The following is a 10,456-nucleotide window of genomic DNA, read 5'->3' as shown; positions in this document are numbered from 1 at the left end:
CTTTCTTTCTTTCTTTCTTTCTTTCTTTCTTTCTTTCTTTCTTTCTTTCTTTCTTTCTTTCTTTCTTTCTTTCTTTCTTTCTTTCTTTCTTTCTTTCTTTCTTTCTTTCTTCCACAGCTCCAAGAATTGGATTCAGGGCCTTGCTCATGCTCCACAAGCACTCTGATACTGAGCTACATCCCAAGCCCTTCAATCTTCTATATCAATTTTGTTAGCTTGGATATTACTTAACCCAATGAAAATTCTAGTTATGAAAACATTTTTTCTATTTTCTTTCATACTAAACTTTCTTTTCATAGTGTATTCACCTAAGGTAGACAATAATTATTTGATGGGAGAGCTAATTAGAGTTAATTATACCCTAATAAACCTGACAGACTTTACATGAATGTATTAGTTACTTTATAATTGCTGGGTCAAAATACCTGATACACACAAGTTAAATGAGTAAAGGTTTATTTTAGCTCAGGTTCATAGATGTTTCAGTCCATTGTCAGCTAGCTCCAAGACAAGGAGGCATAGCAGAGAGGAACCACAGAGGAGAAACAGTTCACGGCACAGCAGGCAGGAAGTAGCAAGGCTTTTTTATTCTTTCCCTTTTTATTCTATCTAGACTATAAGCCTACTGATTGGTGCCACCCAGAGTGATTCTTCTCATCATCCACACCCAGAACTATGCTACAACAATCAGTAGACTAATCCAGTATTGCACACCCATGATTTAGTATCTCACACACACATTATCAAGTCACCTGCCCAAAGCCCCATCTATGAATGTGTGAGACTTTGGGGAGGCATCTTGATAGAAGTCATAACAATGAAATTAATTATAAAGTGAGTTTGCCCTTTGTATTCCTATGATAGAGTAGAAATAACAAAGACTGTTTGCAATATTTGTGAGATATCAAATAAAGTGTCCATATCAATGGAACAAAAGTAAACTATTTGATTCATATGTATTCCTGTTGTTCAGAGAGTAAAAATTCATATCCATTCACTTGTGAACTGATCTCATAGACCAAAAACTTGTCCATTATTTTGAACCACTTGTTGCCTGGTACTATAGTAGACTTTATTTCTAGTATACAGACCAGGTTAGCAGTTAGTCTTATGGGTTGTTTAGGTATAGTTTGTACATAGGCCTTATAAATGGTGAGTACCTGGTAATATCCAAGTAGACATATTCAAAACCAAGTTTACAAATGGATAGATTCCTTTGGCAATATTAATATGAACATGTAAAAAATTAACTAGTCATTTAGCAAATGAATTTTTAGTACCAGATACTGTATTGGGTACTATAAATCATGATAACAGTTCTAGGTAGATAATAGAATATATTTTAAGAAAAAGCCCAATGTCTTGTTAAGATTTAAATATAATCATTTTTATTGCCTACACAATGCACAAGCCAAGAATTTGAGAACCCATCTTCCTAGCCCCCAATTCCAGAAAATCAAAAGGTATCATTCACCCTAAAAAAATATTTATTTGGCATTGAGTTCTTTTCCGACATGTGAAACTTCATTGATAGTATTTGTCTCAGTTACTTTTCCTGTGCTGGGACAAAATACCTGGCACCCCAAATTAAAGAAATAAAGGTTGATTTAGTTCACAGTTCATAGAAGTTTTGATTCATAATTGTCTGGCTTCAAGGCAAGGTGGCCAGTGAGGGGCGTTGCAGAGGAGAAACTGTTTGTGGTGGGCAAAAGGTAGCAAAAAAGGATGACCACAGCTCTTTGTATCCTTTATGCCTTATCCAGGCTACTTAGGGAGAGTATTACTCACACCCTTAATCCTAGTGCTCTTGATTCTAGTATTGCACCATGAGTCAATCCCAGCACCATACATTCTAGGTCCAGGCACCTCTGAAAATGCCTCATCTATGACTGCATGGGGCTTTGGGGGTACATCTAGACAAAGCCATAACACTATTGTTTTTATATGTTTATACCTGTTAACCTTAAAATCTATTTTAACTGTAAACACTGTGAGCTCATTCTTTTTGTTTGTTTCTTTTTTTTTTTTTTCCAAATTTTGAGTCATAATGTCCTTGGCCTCAGAAATGGATGAGTTTGTTACTCAGTAGTATTAAAAAAAATTTTTTTTCTCATTGAGTTTATTGGTATTTTTTTAGGTATACAGTACAGTTACATTCATCATTGGGCTCTTGTACCTTTGCATGACAGGTCTTGGTTCTCATTTTTCCCCATTCCCCTGCCCTCCCTTCACCCCCTGCCCCCTTCCCTATTTACAAAAATTTACTTCCTTTTTTTGTTTTCTCATATTTTTTTTCTTTTCCCTTACTTCTTTTCCCCTACCCTTCTCACTTCCCCTACACCTTCATCCCTTTTCTTCCTATTTCACATTGCCAATTATACCATTAGGATCTTATTTTTCAATTATAGTTTTTCACATCAGAGAAACTATTTGGTATTTACAGATATGTGACTTATTTATTTCACTTGAGTATAACCTCAATATGTATCCATTTTCCTGTGAATAACTCTAATTTCTCATTCTTTATGGCTGAGTAGTAGTATTTTTTCTTAATGTTGTATTGATTTACTCTCCGTTTTTACATAACTTCTAAATGTTTTAAGAGCCAGGTTAATTTACCACTGTAGTTGGTAGAGTATCACAGTATGTGTCATTAAAGGGCCCTCTGATGGTAGATGACAGGATAGTGTAGATTTTTCCTCAGATGCATCTGGTAAATTATTGATGTTTTTAAGGCATTTGCAAAATACCTTTCAAAAGAAAGAAGATAATTTATTCTAATAAGCACTAAAGTGTTTCTTCGTGAGGACAGGAAGTACAATCCACTGACTTGTAGTCATAGATCTCATTGAAGTTAGCCCTTAAGACATGTATGAGAAGCAAATGCCAACCAATTTCTGTGATTTTCATCTAAAACACATAAAGCCCAAGTTGTACTCTGGGAATTAATCAGTATTATTAATAGCAATGTCCTTCTTCACCTGAGATTAACAAGAATTTATATCTGATTAGGTTGCTTTTGTATTTGTCCTGAATGACACTTTCAACAGGTGGCATGGTACAGGAAAAATAAAGACAAAAACAAAAACAAGTGTGTCTTTGCTATTTAAGACTTTATTTAATGGAGACTGCATCCAGATCTTTAAAGTATAACACTGAGGTATATTAAATATAAAAGCCATAGATATATTTTATTTATTCTTTCCCATCTTCTGAAACAAATCACTGATATCTAAGAATATGTATGCATAACTAATAATGGATGCATACATTTACATGAACATAAATGTTTACATTTTAAAATTCTATTAAATATTTATTTGCCCCTGAAACTCTTAAATATCCAATATATCTCACATCAACATGAAAAAACACAGCTAGTCTGAAAAGTAAAACTTTTTAATAGTTTCATTTATTCAGTTTCATTTGACTGATTTTTTTGTAGAATTAATCAACTTTTTGGCATTATAAAGACATATTGAAGAGATGAGTTTGCTCATAATTGACAACCTGTTAAGTTATTCATTCAGCTACAACATAATGACTTCATTGAAATCAGCTTAGGAAGAATGACCCTACCACATGTTTTGTTTCTAGTCTTAAAAAGACAATGAATAGCAGAATTATTTCAGTTCAGTGTTAGAGTCCCATACAGTTCCATAGAAGCTTTCAGTAGATAAGGTTTATCTGGACAATTTTAAATAAAAATAATAGAAGGGAAACTCTTTTAATGATATTTAATTCAAAATAATGGAGAAAAATAAGTTGAGTCTCTATGAAACAAAAGAAAGAAATAGGCCACAAAAGTATACTAATGTGGAATTGTAAATCATGTGTTGTTTGAAAGCCACCTGAGCATAAGATTATAAGATATTCACACAAGTTATTCATAAACACACAGAAAAGGACACTTTATGTGCTTCATTCATATTTCCTTTTCCCTCTGTTCTATATTTTGCTGTTCTTAAGACATGAACATATTCTGAAAATGTGCTTTAACAAAAGTAATTATTACATAATATAAGTTATATATTAACCTATTTAGCATCTTTAATTCTCTTGGAAGCTATGAACAAGGGCAAGTGGGTATTTTGAGGATCCTTTCACTTTATCCTCAGTTTGCGGTGGGTATGACACAGCCATACACACAGTGTTTTATTGAACCTGCACACAGATAGTATTCTGAAATGGTTTTCAATTAACTCTCATCTTTTGATTTTTAGGAGTTTTCCAATTGTATTAAAAATGCAATGACCATCATCAGTTTTTGTGGATATTCACGTATGATGACCAGTTGGCCTTATTTACCTGAGATTGAGAAATCTTCTGGGATATGAGATTTGCAGTACTAAAACAGTCAAAATGAGGGATAGCAACTAAAATTGTTAATACAAGCACAGCTAGTACTCATTTACTGAGAACCTAACCTTCAAGCATGATGCTAAGAACATAACTCTTGTCCTTTCATTTAATCCCCATGACAGTTCTTGGAAGTAGGTGCTAAATTTCATTTCCATTTTAGAGATGAGGAAACTGAGACTTAGCTAATATAGCACATAAGTTAGCTAACACATGTACATTAATATATGTGCTTTAAATCATTTTTATTATATCTCAGGCTCCTATTACACTATGACATTTACAATATAATTTTATGTTAGGCTTGATGGGCAAGTGAATAAAAAGGTAAATTTTAAAGAAAATTGTTTCACCTTTTAGTAGGATTATCCATTAGAACAATGCACCTTTACTCCAGTGTGATTGATTGGTCTTGTAATATTCAGATGAACAGAGGTGAAGTCAATCACTGTTTTTAAGTAATTTGAGTCTAACTCATCTTAATGTAGAAAGCTCAGAACTTATGCTAACATTTGTTTGATTGTAAGAGACAGACCAAACCTAAACTATACACTGAACTTTTTTGTTATGCTCCTCCTCTTCTTCCTCCTCCTCCTTCTCCCCCTCCCTCACTCCTACTGCTCCTTATGCTCCTTCTCTTTTTCCTACTCTTCCATGTCCTCCTTCTTCCTCTTCTTCTTTTTGGGGACTACACAAAAGAGGAGATAATTTAGGTGAAGCATGGATAAAAAGGGAAGATTCAGAAGCACATGAAAGAGGAGTAGAACTCTGGAGAGGCAAATGACATGTGGCTGCTGACGGAGGTATATGATCTAGAGTGTGGGTGCTGGAACAGAAAATGCTCCTCCAGTTTTCAAAGAACCAATACTGGAAACATCAGGATGCTGTGGGCAAGTGCTTTTTCCACTCTGTCTTGCCATAAGTCCTAGCACTATCTGATACTTGAGCTTGATTTCTTTTTTTTAAAATTTAAATTGAATTTATTGGTACATTCTAGGTAGACAGTACAGTTACATTCATTACTGGGATCTTGTACCTTTACATGCCAGGTCTTGGTTCTCATTTTTTCCCCTTGTCCCCACCCTCCCTTCAGCTCCTCCTCCCCTCCCCACCTTTAAACACTTTAATTCCATTTTTACATTTGCTTATATTTTTTTCCTTTTCTCTTTTTCCCCTTTCCCTATCTTTCTCACTGTCCCTACACCTTTGGTCCTTTTCTTCCTAAAGGTATTATGATTATAGAATTGCATGTTAATCCCAGTTAAATATGTAATTGGGCAGTAAAATCAATAGGGAAAATTTTGAAGCATTTTATAAAGATGGAATTTCTCACCCTCAGGCTTGATCTAGACCCTAGTAGATGGGGTCTTGGTCTCTGCCACAGCTGCCAGAAAGATAAGTATAAAAGCAAAGAAATGGATTTAGGAAAGCACAGGGATAGATTATTTGTCTTCTCTATTCAAGTCATTTGGAAGACCAAATACTCAAATTAAATTATAAATATTTTCTAGATGACTCTAAAGAAGAAACAAGTGAATGAATAAATAAAATATGACCAATATTAGCCTTGATTCTAATACATTCAATAGCATGAATGAAGTTGGAGGACATTATTCTAAGGGAGATAAGCTAGTCACAAAAAGACAAATCCTGTACGGCTCCATTTCTTATTTATAATGGAGGCACTGATAGAGATGGAAAGTAGAATGGCGAATACCAGGGACTGAGAGGGGAGAAAATAGGAAGCTATTGTTTACCGGGAACTGAGTTTCACTTGTACTAGATAAGAAAGCATTTTGGAGATGGATGGTGATACTAGACAAAAATGTGAATGGGCTTAAAATGTATAATGGGCACCAAAATGTATACTTGAAATGGTTAAGATGTTAAATTCTATGTAAAAGCAGAAAGAAGAAGCCTGGAGTCTTTTGGTGTGCTCAATTTCTAACACTATCTGAAGAACTCCTGTACTTTTGTTGTTGCTATAACAGTTTACAAAATAGTTAAGCAAGTTATACAAATTGGATATTACTTACACTTTTAGTTTTTCACACCAGAGAAACTATTCAGTATTTACATGTGTCCTATTTATTTCACTTAAGAATATGGCCTCAATATGCATCCATTTTCCTATGAATGACTCTAGTTTCTCATTCTTTATGGCTGAGTAGTGCCTAAAAAGTAGCAATAAACTCAATGAAAAAAAAATAGTTAAGCAAGTTTCTGACTTGACAATTCTTTGGTTTTATCATCTATAAATGAGGAGGTGAAATCTTATTGTGCAAATATTGCTTTTGAAGAAAAATTGAACTTTCTCTTAAAGGCCAGTAGATACAATTTATCTTTTCTATTCTTTATCTGCTGCCTTTTTATGATTTAAATAATGAATGTCCCATCAAAGTCTCATGTGTTCAGGGATGGGGCTTTTGGAAGTTGATGGGATCATAGAGGCACTAATCTCACCTGTGGATTAATCCACTGATGAATTAATAGCTGTGTGTTCTCTTAGGAAATGGGGCCTAGTTGGATAAGGTGAGTTATGAGGTATGTGCCTTTGTAGGGCATATCTTTCACTTTGGCTTTTCTTTTTTCTGCTTCCTGGCTGCTACAGGTTGAATGGGCTTTCCTCTGCTATACCCTTTCATCATGGTGTTTCTGCCTTGGACCCAGCTGACCACGGACTGAACCCTCTAAAACTGTGAGCTAAGTCTCTAATTTCTAAAGTTTCAGGGGTCAGATATTTAATTCCATTGACAGGAAGGCCGAATAATCTATGCTTCAATCTCAAAAAAAAAAAAAGTTTGATAATGAAGCCAAAATGTAGTACAAAGCATGCTGTTACAAATGATTCAGACTTTACCACTGTACTTTGGAAAATGGAAAGTGACTGTAGGGCTGGGCTGAATGGTAGTAGAAATCTGCACTGAGATTCCACCAAAGATCAGGACATCTTTCTAAGTGGCTTCTACTCTTTGTGGAAGGGCCTAGGAAAGTTGTAACTTCTCCAGTACTACTGGTTCCCTTCTAACTTTCTAACTTTCATGTATGGCAAAGTTCTTATACCTTCATCACAAAGTGATATTTATTTGAGAATTAATCACTGAAGCAACTAGTGAAGCCACTAAAGCCAATTATTTAAGGGCTTTAGAGACACACAATCTAGTTTTGAATCCTTCCTTAGCCATTCAGTGACTATGTGCCCTTAGTCAATTTAGTAAATATCTTAAACATTAATGTTGTTATCTGTACATGAGGGATAATAATAATCTATCTTCTTGGAAAGTTGGGATCATGTCAGAAATGTCTAGTGCATTTAGTTTGCAGAAAGTATTTAATACATGTTAATTATTTTTGGTACTGAGGATCAAACTCAGGACCTTGAACTTGCGAGGCAGGTGGCAGAACCACTAAGCTAAATCCCCAGCCCCATGTTAATATTTATTAATTAAATTATTTCCAGAATAGTAAAAAGTAGGCAGGGAAGATTTTTACCAATGGTATAGAACTCTACATAAACATTTTTTTCTTATTGGCAGAAATGTAAATATTCAGAGCCACTATTAGGAAACATCATGAAGCTACTTCAAAAAATTAAAATAGATCTGCCATGTGATCCAGCTATCCCACTACTGGATATATACATTCAAAGGAAATGAAATCAGTATATGAAAGAGATATCTATACTCTTGTTTAGTGCAGCATTTTTCATAACAGGCAAGATATAGAATCTTTTTAAGTGCCCATCAATGGATGAATGGATGAAGAAAATATGGTACAGTAACCCAGTGGAATGCTATTCAGTTGTTTTTCTTTTTTTCTTTTGTACTGGGGATCAAAGTCCAGACCTTGCACTTGCAAGGCATTGGTGTAACAACTGAGCTAAATCCCTGGCCCACTATCCAGTTTGTTTTGTTTTGCTTGTTTTGGTTTTTTGGTACCAGGGATCGAACTCAGGTCCTTGTGCTTGTGAGGTAGGCAGTGGCACCACTGAGCTAAATCCCTGGTCTACTATTCAATTTTTCTTCTTTTATTGAGTTTATTGGTACATTTTAGGTATACAGTACAGTTACATTCATTATTGGGATCTTGTACCTTTACATGACAGGTCTTGGTTCTCATTTTTTCCCCTTGTCCCTGCCCTCCCTTCACCCCTTCCTGTCCTCCCCATGTACGAACACTTTATTTCCATTTTTTCATTTTATCATATTTTTCCCTTATTATCGTTCCCCTACCCTTCCCACTTTCCCTACACCTTTAGCCCTTTTCTTCCCATGTCACAATGTCATTTATCTCATTAGGATCTTATGTACTATTACAGTTTATTCAAACCAGAGAAACTATTCAGTATTTACACATGTGTGACCTATTTATTTCACTTAGGAGTATATCCTCAATATGCATCCATTTTCCTATGAATGAGTCTAATTTCTCATTCTTTATGGCTGAGTAGTATTCCATTTTACAGAAAAACCACATCTTCTTTATCCAATCTCCAACTGATGGGCAAATGGGCTGTTTCCAACTTTTAACTGTTACAAACTGTGCTGCTATAAACATGGGTGTGCATATATCACTCTGGTGTGATTCTTTAAATTCTTTTGGAAAGATATGCAGAAGAGCAATGGCTGGGTCAAATGGAACCTCTAGTCCCAGCTCTTTGAGGTATCTCCATATTGATTTCCATTGTGGTTGCACTAGTCTGCACTCCCACCAACAATGGAGAAGGGTTCCTTTCTCTCCACAACCCCGCCAACATTTGTTATTGGTTGATTTCTTGATAGCAGCCATTCTTTCTGGGGTGAGGTGGAATCTCAGTGTTGTTTACATTGGCATCTCTCGAATGACCAGTACTATTCAGTTTTTTAAGAAATGAAATCTCACTTTCTGTGACAACATGGATGAAGCTAGAGGGCATTATGCTAAGTGAAACAAGCCAAGCACAGAAATACAAATGCTGCACAATCTCACTTGTATATGGAATCTAAAATAAAGTTAGCTCAGAAGCATAGAGAGGAAGGGCCAGGGGAAGGAAATTTTAAAAATCTTACACTTTGTATGTGTTCCAGAATATTTTTTACTAATGGACTCACCCACTGTGTTTTTGGTTTATGTCATCAGTTCCCTAATATTGTTTTATTCCTTCTTTCCTCATCTTTAGAAGAAGTCCTTGCATTGCATTTTCTCTACCTCTTTAAAATATTATCCAAGATTGTGATGAATCACAGCAGTTGGGCTTGAAAATTGGTCAACATAAAATTCCAAATATAATCCAACTTCAGATGATGTTGGTTTTAAATTATTCATATGATCTGATGAGGAACTCAAGAGCATTTGTAGACAAATAGCTTTGCTCAAAATGATGCACAGCACATCTGAAACAGATCACCATAATCTCACTTTCCAGATGAGAAACCAAAGCCTAGGAACACACAAATACTAGCCCAATATTGACCTAGAAATGCAGAATCAAACAACAAAAGTTTCCACCAGGGCTCAAGATTAAGTAGTAAATCCTCACTCATTCCCTTTCTTGTCCCTATTTCCTGAAGGATAAATGACTTTTTTCTTAAAGGAAATTCACAGGTGAGGGCAAAGCATACTATAAAGGCATGTGGTTAGTAGTGCTACTTGTGCTCCAGCTCAGCTACAACAATAATAATAGAAAGCAAAATGTGAACTGAAGCCTGTGCCGAATCTTTGCTTCTCAACTTGGTGTGCAAGGCACTTCAGGATCCAGCTCAACTGACTTTGCGAGCCTCTGCTTGCCCCTCGCTCCTTAAGTCCATATATAAACCCTAATTAACATCATTATTCAACTCTCCAAACTCCCAGTATTTCTACCACTAACTGCACCACTCTGCACTTCCTGCCTCACTTATCATTAAGTATTTGACCTGAGCATCAGAGCTTCTGGGAACACATCTCAGCTTTCCTCCTCTTCTCTTTCAGTCGAAATCCCCTCTTCTGTGTCTCCAGAGTACTTGCACTATATTAACATTACCTGTTCCCTATCTCTCTTACCCATTAGATTCTTACTTCCTTTAAAAGGGCACTGAAGCTTGAAAGCTCAGCCCACAGTAGGTCTTAAGTAAGTGGA

The 10,456-nt window shown here is 35.5% G+C and overlaps 1 long non-coding RNA gene across 1 annotated transcript in view; it reads left to right on the top strand.

Annotated features, from left to right (window-relative positions):
• Positions 1-7,055, top strand: part of LOC117286346 — a 63,283-nt gene extending 56,228 nt beyond the window's left edge. The window contains exon 3 of the long non-coding RNA XR_004517488.1: positions 6,971-7,055. This is a non-coding gene — a long non-coding RNA (uncharacterized LOC117286346). The remainder of the gene's footprint in view (positions 1-6,970) is intronic.
• Positions 7,056-10,456: the final 3,401 nt, after the last annotated feature.

This window comes from Fukomys damarensis, unplaced genomic scaffold (genome assembly GCF_012274545.1).
Source record: "Fukomys damarensis isolate Sample0158 unplaced genomic scaffold, DMR_v1.0_HiC HiC_scaffold_16, whole genome shotgun sequence".
Taxonomy (NCBI): domain Eukaryota; kingdom Metazoa; phylum Chordata; class Mammalia; order Rodentia; family Bathyergidae; genus Fukomys; species Fukomys damarensis.
The sequence above is the reverse complement of the archived record's forward strand: the minus strand, read 5'-3'. Positions and strand labels throughout refer to the sequence as shown.